This window comes from Mirounga leonina, unplaced genomic scaffold, assembly GCF_011800145.1.
Source record: "Mirounga leonina isolate KUSES-001 unplaced genomic scaffold, KU_Mleo_1.0 Mir_115, whole genome shotgun sequence".
Lineage (NCBI taxonomy): Eukaryota > Metazoa > Chordata > Mammalia > Carnivora > Phocidae > Mirounga > Mirounga leonina.
Window position 1 is genome coordinate 24,878,281 of NW_023270268.1, and position 23,490 is coordinate 24,901,770.

Here is a 23,490-nt window from a genome sequence, read left to right on the forward strand (position 1 = left end):
CATTTTGTACAAAAATACACAATTTTATATCATTTCTCCTACACAATATTTCATTAAGTATCAGAAATATAATCCATCATTTCTCTGATACATAAGATAGCATATTTTTTTTCCTGATAAGGCTTAGGAGTCTGATTATAAGATAAAAAATCCCATATTTTTACGTATTTTGTTTTATAAAAATAACCACAGTATCTATAAAAGGAAAAAAGAATGCAGTTACTTGTCAATGAGGTATATGAGTTTTGGTCTGTGAACTTAAGGTAAGATCTATCAGCTCAGCATTAGGAATTCTTAGAATCATACAGAGTGTGGAAAAAACTGTTAAAATAACTATTTGAATTCTCTAACTATATGATTTATTTGGTTTACTGAAGGGAGAAGTGAATATGTTATCTAAACCTATCGATCTTGGTAATTTCTCCCTGGCTAAATATGGTTGATCTTGCTATGAATCATCCACTCTTCTAGATGTAGGATTCTATATAACAAATCAATCAGTGTTATTAGTAAAATCTGTGACTTTAATAGAGTACTTTTTATCTCAATAAGGTAGTGTACATAATATTAAGTATAATGAAGCCAATTCTATAAGCATTAAAAAATATATTCTCTAAGGATTAAGAGGAAAAAAATAGCATAAGTATCTCTAAAAAAACAGTATTCCCCACTTTTACATTTAGGATCTAACTAAGTAAAAACATGATCAAGATAATGGTCCAAAATACAGGACCTTAAGCTGATATTTCTGAGACAGAAGAGATTGATGATGAGGAGAGAATCACGTTTAAAAGGTTGTTGAGAACAAGTTTATAGAATGATGACATCTATAGGAAAAATAAAGAAAGCTGTATAGTTTAAGGGGCTTTCACATAGCTAACCCAGCAAGGTGATAGGTTTAGTTAAAGAACAAGGAGACTGAATTAGAAATCAGGACGCTGGGTCAAATCTTGACTCTGCTAATAACCATCCTTGTGATTTGGGGAAACTCATGCTTGCTGAATCTTGGTCTTCTCTTTTGGGGTTGAATTAAATTGTCTCTAATGACCCGCCCAACCAGAGCTCCTTTGTCCACAAAAAGCTGACTTACAATGATCTAATAAGATCCAGTCCAGTGCTACAAAGGTACAAATGGAACACACACACACACACACACACATACACACACAGAGCAAGTTTATATATGACATAGAAATCCACACGTGGACAGAATTTTCAGTGTAGTAGTGTCATTATAAATTCATATAGGAGGCCATTTATACTAAGGAGGAAGAAAAAAAGGGCAAGGAAGATGATGCTAGTACCCCGTCCATATTCTCCAAAAATCCAAACATCAGAGTGCTTAATTTTTTTCTATTTATTATTAACAATGAAACACTTAAAATACTTGAATCATTCCCAATTCAAGTAGATCAGAGTAAGTATATAAACACACGAGTCTCTGTGAAGCGAACTAGTAGAAGGATGAGATTTGAGGCATGAAAGTACATTTTCACATAGCCCAGTACCTTGTGACAGTAGTGTTGAGTGCTGCTGACAGACTCAATAAAATAAAAATAAACAAGGAACTCTGAGCCCTCCAAGTTCATTGCCAGCTTCAGAAAAGCACTTTGTCCTACCGCTTTCCATAAATCCCAGTGGAGATTGCTCAGTTGAGAATAGACTCTGCAACTAGAGCATGAGACACTGGGCTTTAATTGTTTTATATCAGATGTAGGCTTTACTGCGAAAAGATTTCTCATTTGAACAGACTGAAATAATGGGGCTGTAAAATGTAATAATAGGATCGTCCTCCTTCATAGTTTCTAAGCACTTGGATGTGCTTAATTTGGTCCTTACAACAAGCTATGAGGTAGGCAAAGCAGGTTATCTTTCTTCATTCTTTTTCAGTGTAGACAGATTAAGGTTATGTGGCTTTCCCTAGGCCAAAAACTTGTAAGGTTCCAAGCTAGCTAGAATGGCTCCATGACCCTTATATGTATCCATCCCCTCCTAAGATTCCCAGCATACCTTCTGCTTCCTTCAGGAAGCCATTCCCAGGCTTAGATAGGACATGTTTTCCCCTTTGAGTCCCCATAAGAACTTTGTATTTTAGCTATTTGCTTATTTATTGCATCAATTATTCCGTATGATCCTGCTCATTTATTAGCATTTAGCTTTGTGTTCTGCAGTAGTCGGTATTAAGAAAATAATGGTAGAATTGAATTCTGACGCAGTTGCTAAGCCTCTTCCAGTACACCACACTGACTCTAATCTAGGTGGATCTCACTCACCTCACGTATTTCTGGAACCCATACCTATATTCCATGGAAGCCATTGCTAATTGTATATTTGTCAGCTGCCATTTTTATCAGGATGGTTAATGAACTCTATAACTTGAACTTAAAGGGCATCTAGTTCCTTAATTTACTATGTGTCAGAATTGTTTGAAAACCTGTTACCACCTTGAAGTATTATGGAACAAAAAAGACATAACGAAGAATCTAGTTAATATACCTCGCTGTGACTTTCAGAATTTCAGAACTGCAAGGAACCTAGAGATCTAATCCAGCTTATGCTTCTGTAGATGAACAAACTAAGGATCAAGGTTAGAGACTTCTTTAATACAGCTTGTCAGTGGTAGAGCCAGCTATTGAACCCAAGTCTTCCAACTACCTTTCCACACAGGAACTATAGTTTTAAAAATAGTAGAATCCTGGGGGGCGCCTGGGTGGCTCAGTCGTTAAGCGTCTGCCTTCGGCTCAGGTCATGATCCCAGGGTCCTGGAATTGAGTCCCACATCGGGCTCCCTGCTCGGCAGGAAGCCTGCTTCTCCCTCTTCCACTCCCCCTGCTTGTGTTCCTGCTCTCGCTATATCTCTCTCTGTCAAATAAATAAATAAAATCTTTAAAAAAAAAAAAATAGTAGAATCCTATTTACTAGTATCTGTCATAAAAACTATTCAATTTGTAATAGACATTTAATTTGCATCTGTAATAAATAAAACTGCCATGTATATAAGTGAAGTGGACCTAGAACTATTTGAAATTTTCTTAAATGTATGCTATATAAAGAGACCAAATGTCAGATATCTGTTTGTAGCATCCTATAGTCTGTTCACCATAAATACGGTTTCTATACTTAGTTCCTCAGACCATGTTCCTAATTCTCATTTTCTTGTCTTTATCATATTAGAACCACTGAGCAGATTTCCAAAAACAATTCACTAAATGAAGTGGAGGGATAGAAGGAGGACAGTCGGAAAAATATGAAGTGATTAAAAAACATTGTTCTAACTAGTTGTTGAAATTCAAAAAAAAAAAAAAATTTAAAAACCCAATTAGAAACAAAAGTCATAGAAAATGTGAACATATTGTGTTCCTTAAATAACCAGATGTTCTCTCCTTCCTGAAGGCAGTAGGGCTAGGAATAAAAGGTTTAAAACTATTGTTTTAAGTTAACTGTGAATTTTGCAAATCTGTTTTTACCCTTTAGCAAATAAAATTCTAATACGGAAACATAAGCAAAGTAATTTTCATTTTTCGGTATTCTCTTATTTGTGTTGTGTGTTGAAGTGTTAACCTTATCACAAAGACTTATTACAAATGAAATACAGTACATGGATTAACATTTTAGATTATGTAGTAAGAATTTGACAGCCACTGTTTGTTTTGAAGACTAGAATATTCTCCCAAAAATATTTCTAGTAAGTTTGCAAGCAACCCTTTTAGCAGTGACTGCTATTGTTTATGGAAGAAAATTGCTAGAAATAAGACAATTTAATTTCATAGTCATTCTTGTACACAGAAGCACACTATAAAAAATATAGTGTACAATGTTCTTATGCTTGGCCAATTCTGTTTTGGCTTTTATTTGGAGTTATATTAAATTTTGCCTTTTTAAGTTATAAAAAGTCTAAATATTCAGTTTTCAGATTTTATGCAGGTAATAGATTTTTACTCTTCTAATTCCAAAAAACCCCACTGTAGGTGTTACTTTTTAAAAATATCAAATGGCTTTGGTAAAATGTATCAAATTGAAAAATGGTGAATGGATCCAAGCCTACTACCAGTCAAGTGACAATGCTGGAAAATGTGTATCACAGTAATGGTACTGTAATTTTTTCCCCTCTGAGTAGTAAAGAACTTAAAACCACATATATTAACTCTTTGAGGAGGATGCACAGCATCCATTTATTTACTTTTCATGATGTTCCACACATCAGAGGTTCTGTTCAGATTTTCCAGCATTAGTTTTTAATCGGATTTTCTCTTGTAGAAAGAATGCTACTTCTGTTTTCTTCATCCTTTTTTTATTCCCTAAAAAGCTGGAGCATTTGTCTGAAATCTGCCATTCTTTGAGAATCTTTTTTTTTTTTCCTCTGTTAATGTCCCCCCCTCAAATATTTTTCTTTGTATCTGAGCTATGTAACTACATGTTATTCTTTTTTTATCATTAGATTACAGCCAACTGGATGTTTATTATTGTTAATATTTAGGTATTAGTGATTAATCAGGTATAGACTTTTTTGACATAGAGCAACATTGAAAAACCCTTAAGTTTTACTTCTGAAGTAAATGGTGACTATCAAAAATCTGCAAAGAAGTAATCTGAAAATCTTTACTAAACCAGTATTTGAAATTTGTTCTTACTGTAGGCATTTTATAAAGTAGAATTGTGTTTCTCAAAACTTGTTAAGGGTTTACTGGGGACTTCAAATAATTTTGAATTTGTTTTATAAAAATATTTTTAATTAATTTATTTATTCAACAAACCAGTTTTTATTGTATGCTATCTAGAATTCAACAGGCATTGTTTAGATCCTGGTGATATATATATATAGAAAAAGATGTGGCCTTTATCATAATACACAAGTAAACAAGAAAGTACTCAATTTCTCATGTGTTATAAAGGATACAAATAGGGTATCATAAAAATAATAAGAAGAGGAAGAATCTGGGCTGAGTGAAGACCTAATTATGTAGGTTGGTCAAAAGGCCCTCTCTCTGGAGGAGATACCATGTTAGGTGAGAACTAATGGAGGAGAAGGCGTCAGCCAGACAGAGAACAGGGAGAAAAGTCTCCAGACAGGGAAACAGCAAACATTCCAAAGTAAAAAAGTGCCAAGACTGTTGATGGAACTGAAAGAAGACCTACAGTATGACTAGAGCCAGGAGCTTGGGGGAACCTGCCTGAGACAATGGACGAACCAGGGAAAGCTGGTTTTGTGGTGATTCTTCTGATGAGTGAGACATGCTCTCATTACAAACTACTCTTACTCTCAGCCAAAAGTTCTAAGAACTCTTCTTAAATGAGTTCCTCACTTGGTAGAGCACATTCACTTATTCAGACATCTAGGCTGTCACATGGATCTGACCAGTAGGCCATTGCATGAGTTAGGAAGATTGGCCAGGCCCCTGAACATATATTATGTCTATCTCTTAAAATACTGTCTTGGCTTCCTTCCATACACTACCAGTCAGTGTTGCTTTCATTATATCAATTTTCTGCTTCACTGTGTAGTGACAAGGGAACTAGACCAGTCTTTCTCACCTACCAAAATGAGTGCTTTGCTAGGTGCTTTGCTAGGTCAGGGATTAGAGCTCCAACAGCACTAACCCAGTGGTAGCCACACGAGGGAAGCACAGAATTCAGGTTCCACTCGTATCACAGCCTGCTGTGTGTATTGGGCAACTCACTCCTTCCTTGAACTGTAGAATGAAGAGGCTAGACCACATAACCCCAGTAAACCCTTCTGGACCTATTTTAGCAAGATACAATTCAACAGATACACTTTTTAATTACCTACTGTGGGCAGAGCATGAGAATTAATCCATGGGACTAGGACATGTCCCTTATAGATGTAAAGAACTAATCGTTATGGAATGTAACTTGAGTGAGAGTATTGGAGGAAGAACAGCTAATTTGGACTTTGAGAGTCAGAAGGACTTCCACTTGGGAGAGGCATTCCGACTGGGCTTTGAAGAATTTTCTTGGGAGATGTTACTCTGTCTTAAGAAAACAGCATAAGCAAAGCCCCTGAGAATTGCTGAAGCAAGTGGCCAAGCTGGGCCTTGCCGTTCTCCATCCCGACTCACTCAGTGACCCCCTCAGGGACCTAGAGAATGACATTGTCCCCTCTCAGTACCTCATGTATTAGCACAAACTCATTTTTAAAAGTCTATCAAATGTGTCTTAATGTGATAGTATTTTATTTGGCATTAATTTATATGGTATTCCAATTTGTGTGTTATTATTCAGCATAAACAAATGTTGTATGTTTAAGTGAAAAGTCAGCGTAAAGCAGATTTCATCCCAGTGATTTTTACTAGATTTATTGGCTATAAATAATTGCTCATAGTATAATATTTGCTCAAAATAGGCATGTCTTTGTTTAAATCTTGGAAGTCACTCTTGGGAAGCTTAGTGATTTTTCTTTTGGGTGGCCAAAGAGAGCTGTGAAACTTTGTGGCAAAGATTGCTCTGCATGTTTTAGATGAAAGGGTTTCTTCTCTGAAACAACCAATTGCAGCAGTGATTTATTTTTCCTCAAATAACTAAAGAAGAGACTAGGATGCATGGTTAATTCTGTTCTGATCAACAATAAATAAAATAAAATCTACAAACCATTCCCCTGCCTTTTATTTGATATCTTATAAGTAAGGCAAATCTAGGTTTTTAGGGGGAAAATATTTATTTTAAATAGATTACTTAAGCTTTTAAAGCTATTAATCCTATGCCTGTGTGTTTAGAAAGGCACTAGGAAGCCCCAAATGTAAAAGCATTAAGGTATTACAACACGTTACAGCGATATGTTTTTGATACGTCCCTGAGGCCAAGGAATGAAGTGTCGGCCCTGCTTCACTGCTGACTTGCCATTTTACCCCCAGAGAAATCATTTAACCTTTTGCTGCCTTAGATTCAGGTTCATTAATTGTTTTTTAAAAAGGGATAGGTGACTGGTGAGGCTTTAATTAGCCTATAATCTCTAAAAGTCATTTGCAGCTCTAGATGCTGTGAGAATCTAGCCAATCACTTATTCTCCTTACTGTAGATGAAGTAGCTTATTTAAAAAGAAAAGGCACTACTTGGAGTTGTTTCTACGTTGTCTTACTGTTACAATTTCAAGAAATTGAAAGTTACAGATCCCAGAGTATGACAAAAAGATTATAAACTTAAAAATGGCAAAATAGGAAAAAAAACTAATTCTTTTTAATATAAGTAGTTGTGGCCACAACAGATATTTTATTTGCCCCTTAAGTATCTTAGCTCAGTGAATATTGTATTGCTAATTTAAAATATTAAATATACCATTTTATAGGAATCAAAGTCAATGCATTCAAGTAGTACACTGCATAACCATAATCAGTTAACTTTGTCTTATTTAAATACTTTAGGCAAGAAGTTATATCTGTTCTAAGAACAAAAGCAAAACAAAATCACAAAAGATTTTATCACAGAGGATTTTTAAGTGTATTTCATGATTTGTGTGGTTACTACATAGGGAAATGTCAGGTAGGTCTGCGGATATTTGCAGGCGGCAGTTTGCTCAGACCAGCCTAGCGCTGCCAGCACTCCAGGCCCCGGCCAGTTCAGCTCTGTGTCGGGGGGTTCGCTCTAGCATTTGATGTGTGAGCAAGGTCCTCGGATGCTGTTCGTGACATTTTCCAAGGAGCTTCATATGATTTGGAGTAGCTCTTTATTTACTTGGTTGATTTTCCTGGTTTCAGGAGGAACTTTATCGTTTCATCTCTCCACATTGTTTCTTTCTCCAACATGTATATTTGTTCATTTAGCCAACATTTACTGAGCTCCTGCCATGTACCAGTAGCATGTAAAATGTCTCGGAAGTCCTGAATCATGTAAAGAAGGATGAACAGGATTTGTGGCAAGTGAAAGGAATAGCCACTTGGTTGATGCTCTCACCTCTAAGTCTTGGCTAAGGTGCAGTCTTCTCAGTGGGAGCACCATGCGGTTGCCCTGCCCCCACGGCCCCCTACACCAGCACACCTGATCCCCGTAGCCTGCTCTATTCTCCTTTCCATGGCAATGATCACCTTCTATCAGAGTAGATCATTTGTATGTTATTTTTTATTTTCTGTCTCCCCTGCTGATGTATCAACGCCATGACAGAAGTGTGTTTGGTCTGTTTTATATTCTGTTACCCAAGTACCTACAATAATGGGTGGATGAGTGAGTGAATGAACGTATGTTGACTAATAACTCCCAACCAAACCCTCAAGCTCTCTGCCAGAGGAGAATTTATGCTGTTCATTGCACTTCAGTTCAGCAACTGTTTATTGCTTCCTGTGCCGGGTCCTGGGGATATAATGAATTAGGGGGACACGGTCCCGTCAGCACAAGGATTGCAGTCTAATGCAGTGGATCTTAAACTGTGGTGTGACAAAGAAGCACCTGCGGGATCTTGTTATAAATACAGATTCCCAGACATTCTAGTGTAAATAGCTCTGTAATAAGACCCAGAAATCTGCATTTGTAACTGTTCCGAAACTGCTCAGCTGCGGACACCACTTTAAGAAACAGACATTAGACTGAGAGAAAAGTTATGACACAAACTGAAAGCCAGACATCTAAAAACAGAAGCCTGGCTCTAAACCAGTGGTTTCAAAAGTGCAGTACGTGCATATGCAGTGACTACACAGAGATCATCCAGTGGAGCATGGGAAGAAACTACGGAACTTCTATTCATAGTCACTTTTCTAGAAAAGAAAAACTGAGCTTTACTTCTTAATGCACAAATTCATATTGGTGTCTTCACAAGGCGCATGTGTCAGCCAGTCATGTATCTGTCACCTAGGAGGTCTTGTAAAGGAAGACGAGACTTTTCTACACAAAGGCATTGACAGTGGCCTCCTTCCTTCTCTCTTTGCTTTCACTACCTTGTGCCTATTGCCGTTTCCATATGCCCAGTTAAGTGGATTTATGGGCTGTGTTATCTTAAATGATGGGATATTTACAATACCAAAGAGATGTCAGGGACCATGGACATCTATTGCAGGTTCACTAGGTATCTTTTGCTAACACACTTAAAAGATTTCTTCCTGAAAAAAAAAAATATACTTCAAATTTGCTTACCTCTGTTGTGATGAGTAGCTGTTAGTAATATGTTACCGTGCAAATATTTTAAAAAAATAAATAATTTGTCTCTTCAAATTAAGATTCTCATTTTAATAATGAGAGAAAATAGGAGCTTTTTCAAAGAAATTCATGCTATGGAAAGAACATTTTAAATTTGAATATTTGGAAACATTTCATCCATTTGCAGTGTTCTTGCCAAAAACAATTTAAGTGTATAATTTATTTAAAACTTTCTAGGTACACTAAAAAGTTACGGGAACAGAATTTTCTAACGTGGTTACTCGTATCCCAAATGAAGCGGTGAAGTCAAGTTTGAATCTGTTTTTTAAAATACAGAAACATAATATCCTCCAGTTAAATTTTAAGAGCTGTACAATGGTTAATTTTATGTCATCTTGACTGGGCTAAGGAAACCCAGAAAGCTGGTAAAACATTATTTCTGAGTGTGTCTGTGATGGTATTTCCAGAACAGGTTAGCATTTGAATCAGTAGACTAAGTGAAGATTTCCCCTCACCAGTGTAGACAGCTATCATCCAGTCTCTTGAGAGCCCAAACAGAACTAAAAGGTGGAGGAAGGGCAAACTTTGGAACTGGGACGTCCATCTTCTCCTACCCTAGGACATCTGATTCTCCTGGTTCTTGGGCCTTGAGATTCCAGGACTTACCAGCATGTCACCCCAGTCTTTCCCTGACCTCCCCCCAACTGGTCCACCTACACTTCCCTCTTTCCACACCCCAGTTCTCAGACCTTAGAACTTGGACCGAATTACACCGCTGGTTTTCTTGGTTCTCTAGCTTGCAGTTGGCAGATTTTAGCGTATCTCAGCCTCAGTACTATCACATGAGCCACTTCCCATAATAAATTTCTTCTTATATATCCATATATATCTTACTGGTTCTGTTTCTCTGGAGATCCTCAATGCAAGCTGATTAATATGAAGGAAGATAGAAATTGTATTAGTTTAACGAAAACAAAAATCTTGGCGTAATTGGTAGATTGCACAATGAATGCCATACTTTAGCAAGGGAAGCAAATAATATCCTTCCTCCCTTCAGACCTGTGACTCTTTGTAAGGTAGCTTTTTCTGGAGTGTCATTGACAAAAACTGACTCTCACAAAGCATTTAACTAAGATTTTCAAAAAGTAAAGAAGCATGTTCAGTCACATCAATATATGCTAAACATATATTTTTAGGAAGAGCAAAAATTACCATTATAAGTAAACTATTATGAAAATTAATTTATAATTTATTTCATCTCTATCTCATTTAAAAATTCTATTGTACATATATTTTCTCATGTACATAATAGATTGGTATAAATGGTACATGCGTATGACTTGGAAATAAATAAATACGCACATATTGAGGGTACAAACACACACACACCCCGTTTTAACTAGAATAGGAATAATGAAAGTTGAGGAGTCCCTGCTCTAGACCAGTAGCTCCTAAAAACTGATCCAGTTGATTCTAATGCTTAGCTAGGATGAGAATCTCAAGGCTGCTTCCCAGTACACACACAATTCTGGAGTCCCCATAGACACACACATTAGCAGAGACAGCTTGGTAAGACACAGGCCTTACCTTTATCCGTGTGAGTAAGAGAGTTACCCTGAACTCCTCTAATTAAACTGATAATATCTTCTAGACCATTGACTTTCACTGAGAAGTATACCTATTCCATCCTAGTCCTCTTGTTGTGTTATCATCATTTGGACTCATTATGCACTTTTTGTAGATGGTACTAATAATTACAAAGTAGGGCCTTTAAGACATTCAGTTATAGGAACATGATGCATTTTGCAATTTCTTTAGAGGTAGTTGAGACTCTAGAGATCGATCATATAATTATACCTTCATTTCCTGTTGAGGCCTTGATGAGGGTGAGGTGAAATACCCAAAATCATCCAGAATTCAGTGGCATAGCTAAGACCAGTCCCCAGGCTCCACTCCCAATCTGGAGCCGTCCGACATCCTTCTCCTTGGCCTCACTCTCCCTGCAGACTCCTGGGACAGAACTTTCTCAGTACCTCCACACTCACCATTTCCCCCCCACTTTCTCTGTAGCCACAAGGAAAATTAAGATGAGTTGTTTGGTCTTGTATAGTAAACACAATACAGTGCATTTCAACTTGATTATCCTTCCAAGGACAGGTTGTTTACTTCTGATTTCACATTTATTCACACTGAATACTGAATTTGAAAATTGGTCTGTTGTTAGTTTGCCAAGTCTAGCCTCCAGGTTCCTGAAGTGCAGTACCCAGTGAAAGTGATGGGGGAAAAGTATAAAAATAATATTAATTGCTTTTCTATAATGAAACTGATCTTTGAGTTCTTTCCTTAACTATGCGACTGTAATGGCTACCACTTAGGTGGAAGATAAGACAAAAAAATAATAAAATAAAAAATAAAAGTGAACCAGTCGAGAGAGCCAGTTCAAAGGGTTAAGAATGACAGTGTGAAATGCAGAAGAAAGGGCGCCTGGGTGGCTCAGTTGGTTGAGCGACTGCCTTCGGCTCAGCTCATGATCCTGGAGTCCGGGGATCGAGTCCCGCATCGGGCTCCCTGCTCGGCAGGGAGCCTGCTTCTCCCTCTGACCCTCCTCCCTCTCATGCTCTCTGTCTCTCATTCTCTCTCTCTCAAATAAATAAATAAAACCTTTAAAAAAAAAGAAGAAAGAAAAGAAAAGAAATGCAGAAGAAAGGGGAGAGAGAGAGAGAGAGAGAGAAAGCAAATATATGAGAATATGAATAAGAATTAAGCAGCTGAAAAAGAAAGTCATCTTGGACAACTTTTCTACTTGAGAATAAATGTGTGCATACTACAATGATCATTCAGTTTAGTTGTTACAGTGTATTAAGGTTGATCAGCTGCTGTAACAAATGAACCCCTATGTTTGTGTGGCTTCCTACAGTAGATGTTTAAGTTTCACCCAAGTGGCAATCCATTATAAATCAGGGGTGGGAGTGTCTCATAGTCACACAATTCTTTGGGCTTCTGCTAGCCCTGCTGTTTTCAACTTTGACCTTCCAGGGTCACCCAGTACATTGACATCACCAACAGGTGAGAAAAATAGCTGGGATGACAGTCCTTGGGAGTTTTTAAAGCAAGGCCTGCAGGTGGCATGCATCACTTTCACCACATTCCACTGGCTGGAACTCAACCTTTGGCTATCTCTAACCACATACGACTTTGGAAAATGTAATTGAGCCACGTGCCCAAGAAGAGGAGGAAGCAGGTAATCCGCCAGTGGCTTTCTAAAATGAGAATGCTTCTGGTTGCTTTACCTCTTCTGCTGTTTGAAAGGGCCCCCTCTAAGGGAAAAGCTAAAATCATAGTGGAAAGCTTGTGATCTTAAATCTCACAATCTGAGAAATCTGATTTTGTTAGCACTCTCCGAAAAACCAGGCCATCTCTCAGAGACAAACTCCCAAAACTGAGCTCAAAAGGCTGATGTGTGGAGCCAGTATGTCCCTTTCTCTATCTACAGTGATAGAACATCTTTAAGACTGACATCCTCATGCCCCATGTCCACCCCATTCACCTCCTGTTGGCAGACTTAGAGGGATGCTACATCATTATCAGATTACTTACAGTGAGGGGGGAAAAAAACAAGTTATTGAACTATTTTGACCGGCATACTGTAGACCTACATGGAAAATGCAGTTAGAATCAGAGCTCCTTGGAGGACCTGGTGTCAGATGGATGCAGATGGGTAGGCATATTTAGTGAAACCAAGCTATGAGAACCTAGCATACCTACTCCACAGTAAGGATAGTCTTCCTGTGGTCCTAGGAAGCGCATGGCCCATTAACCACTAACTCAGGCTCTCCCTCCCACTGACTCTGCCCATATGTGCCTCTTTGACTACTTTTCTCTGCTTCCTTGGCAGGCCCTTTTTGACTGACATCTTTTTGCTTTTGATATATATTAAACATGTAAGGAATATAGTCAGACCTTGTTAACCTGAAAACCACCTGGTCTTTTGAGGAAGGCTTTGCATACTTCTGTTCAGAGGTACTTTGTGTTAATTTTACCATTTGACCTTCCCATAGTTGTTGGGTGCACCTCAGATTAGTTATTCGTAATCATTAATAAACTTGATTTCTGAAAAGGAAAATTGGAAATACTTGTCTCTTCACCCACCATTTCAGGGATACTGACACTAACATCTTTTTACTGCATGGTTGCTTCAATAAATCAGGAGTTAGGCTTCAGGTTTTTCTCTGCACACTGTCATTCTTAGCTTCTTGACAGCCCCTTCAAGTTTATCCTCTGTAGTGTTTACTGAAAACGTGTTGAAGAGATATGAATTGATGAAGTTGAGAGCTATAAGATGTTTCACAAAATTGTCAGCCATAGGTCTGACCATCATCACGTTTTAAGTTGGGGTTGTTAGTGATTTGATTCTGGCCTTTTCTTGAAGTTCCTATTGTAATACAAGTGCCTTATTCATCACTTCCCTCTTTCTTTCTATAACAGTAGCAATAAAAATAGAGAGTATTTCAAATTACTTCACTTAAAGTAAATGTTGTATGGTGCTTACCTGGCTTGAGCTATCATTGGGGAATAGCACCAAATGGGAAAATTTGAAGAAGGCAGAAAAATGACAGGAATGGCTGGAGTTGTTTTCATAAACCCAGGAAAGAGATAAACCCTTTAGCCTCATCTTTCCAGCTAGTATCTGAAGAAATCCCACCAGATTTTCTCATAAAGGTTATAATTGAATGTATCTAGTTTATATTCCACTTACAAGAGGACCCGCTGATGAGAATGTCAGCTATTAATCTGAGATCAACTACTTAATTTATTTAATTGATAACATCTTATTTAAGCTCTCTTTTTGAACTTTCTTTCATTTGAGTTCTAAGACTAACCAACCATGTAGGAAACAGCACTGAACAAAACCTAAATTTCAGAATATACTTAGGACTTACTCAGAAGAAACTGAACTCTGATTGAACAAGGGAGAAGAGATTTCATTATCGCAGAGGAAATACAGTTTGGTGTCCTGGATGATTTAATGTGTGTGTATGAATATTTTTATTAAAATTATTGTCATTTTCTAGCAACCATTCATTTTGGTGTAAGAAAGCAAACTGCGATATAGATAGTATGAGCATTCTGTTTCTTTTTCCTGTTTTCTCTCCTTCCTTTCTTTTTTTTTAAACTAAGATTTAATTGTGAGCTTCTTGAAAACAGAAAATGTAGAGGATAACTTGAAGGAACATTTAAGAGAGTGTCAACAAAGCTTAGTGAATAATTAGCTATGGGTGGTGAGCAATTCATTGTATTTCCCAGGTATCCAGCTATTGATTGAGTTGGTGGGAAAATGTTTGGATGAGCAAGTTTGCAAGAGTAGCTAAGTATAAGAAGGTTGGATAATGAATTGATTTTGAGTAGGTTGTGGGATATCCAGGTAGAAGTGTCCAGAAGGCAACTGGGGGGAATGTGTGTCTAGTGTTCAAAGGAGAGCTTTGAACCAGAGGTAGAGATTTAGAAATCGTGGAATATGGACATTAATTGTAGTTGAGGTATTAGAGGTCGTCTCAAGGAATGATATGTTGGGGAGATGAGAAGAGAACTGGGACAGGAATCGTAGGACATAGGAGTAGGGGCATGAGGAAGGAGCATATGGAGAAAATTCAGAATGTGGGAAAACCATGAGAAGACAGAATTACAATGGTTTAAGAATAGATAATCCCAAGAACATGGAAATGGTTAGTGACAAATTTTGTAAAGAGATCAACTAAAAAACGAATAATGCTGTTGACAATTGCTGACGTATTTAGGGTGCACATTGAAGGGGAAATAAAAGTGTCCTTTCGTTCTGAAATGATGCCGTGAAAAATACAAAAGAGAAGCAACAAGATTGTAGATGATTGAGAATTAGAAAGGGAGAAGGAGAGAGAATGTGGAACCCACGGTTGAAAATAAATTAGTAACATAGTGCTGTTGATAACCAAGGAATAATTATTATCAAATACATAGACAATGTGGCATTTGTCAACCAGAACCTTACTAAAGTAGTAAGTCCAGGTTTTCATTCTTAATTTTGAGATGTGACACATTGTGAAATATTATTTGAAAATATATAAACTGATTATTTAGAAGAAACACAGATAAAGCTAGGAAAAAATGATCAAGAGCATATACTTGGATCTGAGATTATTTAGCCCAAAAAGAAAACAGAATTAATTAACAGTGTTCTTCAAACTTTCATGAACCTTTACATAAATGAGAGCAGCCACCGGTATTTGTAGCCAGGAGAAGTTTGAAGATAGAAAGGGATTTCGTTCCTTGGTTAGTATCTCCAGGACTTTGGTGAGACTCCTAAGTACCATTCTGAACCTAGTTTTTTTACCTGTAAAATGGTGATGCATTTGTTACAAAAATCCAGTGACTATGAAATAGTATTTGTAAAGGGCCCAGTATGATCTGGCACCCAGTAGAGGATAGCTGATGCTATGTGTACTTTCTCCAAGAAAAAGAAGCAAGACTAAATGGACTTGAGTCTATTTATGGCATATTTAAGCTGTGGGTTTTTTTCTTTAAATTTAGTGTTTAATTGGTGTCCACAATGAATAAGGTTACTTTTAAACCTCATAATTTTAAAAGTTTTCATTCACATAGAAAACTTCCCAGATAATTTAATGATACAGCATATTATGACTTGATTTTTTTTTTAATTGTCTGTTGCTTTCTATGTAACTTATATACAGATAAAGTGGGATGGTTCTAGAAATCATTAGTCATTAAATAGTACAGTCTAGAAAAAGAAGTTAACCTTTCTTTTTTAAAGATTTTTATTTATTTATTTGAGACAGAGAGAATGACAGAGACAGAGAGCACATGAGAGGGGGGAGGATCAGAGGGAGAAGCAGGCTCCCTGCCGAGCAGGGAGCCCGATGCGGGACTCGATCCAGGGACTCCAGGATCATGACCTGAGCCGAAGGCAGTCGTTTAACCAACTGAGCCACCCAGGCGCCCAAGAAGTTAACATTTCTTTCCTTTTTTTATTTTATTATGTTATGTTAATCACCATACATTACATCATTAGTTTCTGATGTAGTGTTCCATGATTCATTGTTTGCGTATAACACCCAGTGCTCCATGCAGAACGTGCCGTCTTTAATACCCATCACCAGGCTAACCCATCCCCCCACCACCTTCCCCTCTAGAACCCTCAGTTTGTTTCTCAGAGTCCACAGTCTCTCATGGTTCGTCTCCCCCTCCGATTTCCCCCCTTTCATTCTTCCCTTCCTGCTAGCTGCTGCTGCTTCTTTTTTTTTTTTTTTAACATATAATGTATTATTTGTTTCAGAGGTACAGGTCTGCGATTCAACAGTCTTACACAATTCACAGCACTCACCATAGCACATACCCTCCCCAATGTCTATCACCCAGCCACCGCATCCCTCCCACCCCCCACCACTGTAGCAACCCTCAGTTTGTTTCCTGAGATTAAGAATTCCTCATATCAGTGAGATCATATGATACATGTCTTTCTCTGATTGACTTATTTTGCTCAGCATAATACCCTCCAGTTCTATCCACGTCGTTGCAAATGTTCATTCCTTTTTATGGCTGCATATTATTCCATTGTATATATATATATACCACATCTTCTTTATCCATTCATCTGTCGATGGACATCTTGGCTCTTTCCATAGTTTGGCTATTGTGGACATTGCTGCTATAAACACAGGGGTGCACGTACCCCTTCGGATCCCTACATTTGTATCTTTGGGGTATATACCCAGTAGTGCAATTTTCAACTTTTTGAGGAAACTCCATACTGTTTTCCAGAGTGGCTGCACCAGCTTGCATTCCCACCAACAGTGTAGGAGGGTTCCCCTTTCTCCACATCCCCGCCAACATCTGTCGTTTCCTGACTTGTTAATTTTAGCCTTTCTGACTGGTGTGAGGTGATATCTCATTGAGGTTTTGATTTGGATTTCCCTGATGCCGAGCGATGTTGAGCACTTTTTCATGTGTCTGTTGACCATTTGGATGTCTTCTTTGGAAAAATGTCTGTTCATGTCTTCTGCCCATTTCTTGATTGGATCATTTCTTCTTTGGGTGTTGAGTTTGATAAGTTCTTTACAGATTTTGGACACTAGCCCCTTATCTGATGTCATTTGCAAATATCTTCTCCCATTCTGTCGGTTGTCTTTTCATTTTGTTAACTGTTTCTTTTGCTGTGCAAAAGCTTTTTATCTTGATGAAGTCCCAATAGTTCATTTTAGCCCTTGCTTCCCTTGCCTTTGGTGATGTTTCTTTTGTTTGTTTGTTTTTGTTTGTTTTTGTTTTTTGGGTTTTTTTAAGATTTTATTTATTTATTTGACAGAGAGAGAGACAGCGAGAGCAGGAACACAAGCAGGGGGAGTGGGAGAAGGAGAAGCAGGCTTCCTGCCGAGCAGGGAGCCCGATGTGGGACTCGATCCCAGGACTCTGGGATCATGACCTGAGCCGAAGGCAGACGCTTAACGACTGAGCCACCCAGGCGCCCTTTGGTGATGTTTCTAAGAAGAAGTTGCTGCGGCTGAGGTCGAATAGGTTGCTGCCTGTGTTCTCCTCTAGGATTTTGATGGACTCCTGTCTCACATTTAGGTCTTTCAACCATTTTGAGTCTATTTTTGTGTGTGGTGTAAGGAATTGGTCCAGTTTCATTCTTCTGCATGTGGCTATCCAATTTTCCCAACACCATTTGTTGAAGAGACTGTCTTTTTTCCACTGGACATTCTTTCCTGTGTTGTCGAAGATTAGCTGACCACAGAGTTGAGGGTCCATTTCTGGGCTCTCTATTCTGTTCCATTGATCTCTGTGTCTGTTTTTGTGCCAGTACCATACTGTCTTGATTACAGCTTTGTAATAGAGCTTGAAGTCTGGAATTGTGATGCCACCAGCTTTGCTTTTCTTTTTCAACATTCCTCTGGCTATTCTGGGTCTTTTCTGGTTCCATACAAATTTTAGGATTATTTGTTCCATTTCTTTGAAAAAAGTTGATGGTATTTTGATGGGGATTGCACTGAATGTGTAGATTGCTCTAGGTAGCATTGACATCTTCACAACATTTGTTCTTCCAATCCATGAGCATGGAACGTTTTCCCATTTCTTTTGTCTTACTCAATTTCTGTCATGAGTATTCTATAGTTTTCTGAGTACAGATTCTTTGCCTCTTTGGTTAGATTTATTCCTAGGTATCTTACAGTTTTGGGTGCAATTGTAAATGGGATTGACTCCTTAATTTCTCTTTCTTCTGTCTTGTTATTGGTGTATAGGAATGTCACTGATTTCTGTGCATTGATTTTATATCCTGCCACTTGACTGAATTCCTGCATGAGTTCTAGCAGTTTTGGGGTGGAGTCTTTTGGGTTTTCCACATAAAGTATCATATCATCTGCAAAGAGTGAGAGTTTGACTTCTTCTTTGCCGATTCGGATGCCTTTTATTTCTTTTTGTTGTCTGATTGCTGTGGCTAGGACTTCTAATACTATGTTGCATAGAAGTTAAGATTTTAATAGCTGATGAGAGCTCTAGAATGACAAAATCAGTAAGTGCATTCTTTCCTCACCATGCTGCACTGCTTCTCCCCATAACCCTCCCCTCACAACACAAACATAGTTTAATTACTTTTTCTTCAGATTGCTCTTCCATTGTCACTTCCTCTGAGAAGTCCTCCCTTATTTCCCTGACAAAGTAAAATTTTCCTATTGTGAACTTTCATAGCACCATATGTCTCCTTTTCTAAGTGTTCAGCACAGCTACAGTCCGACATTGATAGATGTATTTATTTGATTGTCTCATTCTCTAATATAAGCTCCGTCAGGGCCGAGTCATGACTGAGGTGTCATCACTGTACACCCAGTTAGCTAGCAAGTGCCTAACGCATAGGAACTCTGCGGACCGAAGAATTCATGGGTGGGTGGATGAATGAATGGAGACAAAGGGCTGTTTCTTTCCCTATTACCTTTCCACCAGCTCTGCATTCTCTTCCCTCTGCTTGGATTGCCCCCTCGGCCTCTCCCCTTTCAGCAACTTCACAACCTTCCTTTTCCATCTGGTGTCATTGGCGCTCGTTGGTTTTAAAATGACATCCAGCTCCTCACTATTTCCTAGGAAAACTCCTCCGAAGACCCAGGCCACAAAAACAAAACAAAAGTCATACAACCTATTGCCTACAGACAGTTCAACTCAATTGAGAAAAGTTCATGAAATTGCTCGTCTCTCACTTTATAAAGCAAGTGTCCTCCCTGGCCACTCAAGCAGCTGCTGGTCCGTGAGATAAGCCATCACACAGGGGCGGTCAGATCGTCGTGGCTGGCCACGTGCACTCCTGCTTCCTAGGGTTTCCTCTTACAACAGGCCGCTCCTGTGACTGCTCACTGCACTGCTTTTCATCTGTTACCTGAACTGTGGACATGATAGTAGTGTGTAATTGGATCTGGTGAGTTAGGATTCTGTTCATCTGGACAGACTTCAAGAGTACTGTGAGATCACACTCACTGCCCATCAGCCTTTTGGGAGTTTTTTTCCCAAATGCGCATAATGGTAGCCTCTTTGGCTTCAGCTCTCATACAAGGAAAGGACTTGCATGGGCATTTAAGAAATGCCTTCTCTCTCAGCCTTTCGTTATTCATGCATACCTGCAGGTCAGATAATTTTTCACCGTACTTCTCTGCGACTATTTTCTTTTTATTTTTTTTCTAATTTCAGTATAATTAACATACAGTGTTAATGATTTGACAATTCTCTGCATTACTCAGTGCTCATCAGGATAAGTGTACTCTTAATCCCCTTCCCCTATTTCACCCATTCCCCCCACCCACCTTCCCTCTGGCAACCACCAGTTTTTTCTTTGTTTTGTTTCTTAAATTCCACATATGAGTGAAATCATATGGTATTTGTCTTCCTCTGACTGACTTATTTCACTTAACATTATACTCTCTAGATCCATCCATGTTGTTGCAAATAGCAAGATTTCATTCTTTTTTTATGGCTGAGTAGTATTCCATTATATATATATATATATCACATCTTCTTTATCCACTCATCTATCAGTGGACACTAGGGCTGCTTCCATAATTTGGCTATTCTAAGTAATGCTGCAACAACAATAGGGGTGCATGTATCTTTTTGAATTATTGTTTTCTTATTCTTTGGGTGAATACCCAGTAGTGGAACTACTGGATCATATGGTAATTCTATTTTAAGTTTTTGAGAAACCTCCATTACTGTTTTCCACAGTGGCTGCACCATTTTGCATTCCCACCAACAGTGCTTGAGGTTTCTGTTACTCCATGTCCTCACCAACATTTGCTGTTTCTCGTATTGTTGATTTTAGCCATTCTGACAGGTGTGAGGTGTTAACTCATTGTGGTTTTGATTTACTTCCCTGATGATGAGTGATACTGAGCATCATTTCATGTGTCTGTTGGCCATCTGTATGTCTTCATTGGAGAAATGTCAGTTCATGTCTTCTTCTGCCCATTTTTTATTTGTGTGTTTTTTGGTATCGAGTTGTTTAGGTTCTTGTGTATATTTTGGATACTAACCCCTTATTGGTTATATCATTTGCAAATACCTTCTCCCATCCAGTAGGTTATCTCTTTATTTTGTTGTTTCCTTTGCTGTGCAGAAGGTTTTTTTTTTTTTTTTTTTTTTTTTTTTTGCATTAGTCCCAATAGTTTAGTTTTGCTTTTATTTCTCTTGCCTTAGGAAACATATCATGAAAAATGTTGCTATGGGCAATGTCAGAGGAATTACTGCCTGTGCTCTCTTCTAGGATTTTTGTAGTTTCATGTCTCATATTTAGGTCCTTAATCCATTTTGAGTTTATTTTTGTGTACGGTGTAAGAAAGTGGTCCAGTTTCATTCATCTGCATGTTTCTGTCCAGTTTTCCCAACAGCATCTTTTTCCCATTGCATATTCTTGATGCTTTGTCATAGATTGACCATATAATCGTGAATTTATTTCTGGGCTCTCTGTATCCTGTTCTGTTGATCTATGTGTCTGTTTTTGTGCCAATTCCATACTGTTTTGATTAGTATAGCTTTGTAGTAGACTTGAAATCTAGGGTTATGGTACCTCCTGTTTTGTTCTTTTTCAAGATTGCTTTCGCTATCCAGGGTTTTTTGTGGTTCATGCTAATTTTAGGATTATTTTTCTAGTTTTATGAAAAATGCTGTTGGTATTTTAATAGGATTGCATTAAATCTGTAGATTGCTTTGGACAGTATGGATATTTTAACAATATTTGTTCTCCCAAATCATGAGCATGGAATATCTTTCCATTTGTTTGTGTCTCTTCAATTTCTTTCGTCAGTGTTTTATAGTTTTCAGAGTACAGGTCTTTCATCTCCTTGACTGAGTTTATTCTTAGGTATTTTATTCTTTTTGGTACAATTGTAAATGGGATTGTTTTCTTAATTTTTCTTTCTGCTGCCTCATTATTAGTACAGAAATGTAACAGATTTCTGTAGTTTTTATATCCTGCAAACTTACTGAATTCATTTGTTAGTTCTAGTAGCTTTTGATGGAGTCTTTAAGGTTTTCTATATATAGTATTGTATCACCTCTTCAACTGTTTCTTTAAAAGCCAGACTCTGGCAAACTCTTTGGTTTATCTAATTCATAGACAGTCACTGAGCACATACCATGACCCAGACGCTTTGCTGGAGGCAGAGACTGGCTGTACAGTTGGTGATCTGGACATGGGCTCAGCCCTCAGCAAACTTACACTCTATATGGAAGGCAGACATGTACACAACTAACCATAATGCAAGACAAGATGAAATACATGCAAAATTAACTTAAAATTAGCATGCTGTCAGAATGGAGTTACTGGAGTAAGGTGGAAATTCACAAAAGGCTTCATGTAGGAGGTAGTATTTGAACTGAGAATAAGGATTTCAAAAAGAGAATAGTGAGTAGACAAGTGTATCCTGAAGGAGCAGTTTACCTGAAGTCTGGAGATATGGGGAATATCCATAGTTAGTTGTGAGTGAAATGTAGGATATATAGGGGGTAATGTGAGAAGTATTTTAGGACCCAGATCATGGAGGTCCTTGAATGTCATGCTAAGAAATTGGGACTTTATTCGATTTGCATTTGAGACCTGATTCAAAACTGAGGAGGGTGGGGGAAAAAAGCAGGCGTACATTTTTGAAAGGTGATTCTGGTGACATTATATGTACGGATCACTGAAGAACAAGATTAGAGACTTGGAGTAGTCAAGGCAAAAAGTAAGACATGTCTGAACTACAGGGAGGGTCATGGTCACCAGCGGTCTGGTCTTGCCACAGGAGTCATGGAGAAGGCAGAATGATAGAACTTGCTCAGCCCAGATTTTTATGTCCTGGGTCTAAGGTTCTGTCTAAGAGGCCGTCTGAAATGGTGATACCAGATATGGAGGTTTAGGAGTTCTTGTGCAGAGAGGTGATGGCAGAAAGATGAATATAAAAAGGATTGGACAGGAAGGATTGAAATTGAGGCTATGTTGGGGCGCCCGAGTGGCTCAGTCATTGGGCATCTGCCTTCGGCTCAGGTCATGATCCCAGGGTCCTGGGATCGAGCCCCGCGTCGGGCTCCCTGCTCAGCGGGAAGCCTGCTTCTCCCTCTCGTACTCCCCCTGCTTGTGTTCCCTCTCTCGCTGTCTCTCTCTGTCAAATAAATAAATAAAATCTTAAAAAAAAAGAAATTGAGGGTATGTTTACAAGGAGTTACTTCCAGATCTATAAGATTACACGTATGTGTATGTGTTATTTTGTAGTGAAATCCTGTAGTTGGTGCCATTTAAGGCTTCTAGATGACCTTCAAGGGTCAGTCTTATCTGAATTCCCAGATCTTCAAAGGCCTGTATGGAAAGAACCAGTCCTACTAGAGGTCAAAATGATTCACTAAGAAAAGTAAGCATAATACTATGATAGACTTTTGGTAAAAAATAACAGCTTCAGTCAGAATTGTAAGGTGTTCTGCATACTTATTTAACCTATGATATGTGTGATATGAGTACAAAAACTAAACTGAGAAAGATATAAAATACTTATCTTCTATTTTAAGTAGCATTAAAGATAAGTTTTATTTTTCATTTAGTGCAGAGAAGTATAAAGAAGAAATCAGAATGGTCCCTGTACATAAATAAACCCATTGTAGAGATAACTTCCATCAATAGGCAGATGGGAGTGGAGTAATATGGCACATGTTAAGGAAATTACAAAAGTCTGAAAAAAATACAAAGTAAAAAACAAAGTCTCTATCCAGTCCTTCTTTGCCTACATCAGTTCTTTTCTCCTTCTAGGAAAAAGAAAAGAAAAGCGTATGTGTGTGTGTATTCATTTACCAGCACATATCATATTTCTTGATTTTAACAGCTTCATTAAGATATAATTTACATACAGTAAAAAA

At 38.1% G+C, this 23,490-nt stretch overlaps 1 protein-coding gene across 8 annotated transcripts in view; it reads left to right on the forward strand.

Moving 5' to 3' along the window:
* Positions 1–23,490, forward strand: part of TBC1D5 (TBC1 domain family member 5) — a 587,710-nt gene that overhangs the window by 463,915 nt on the left and 100,305 nt on the right. The window lies entirely within an intron of this gene.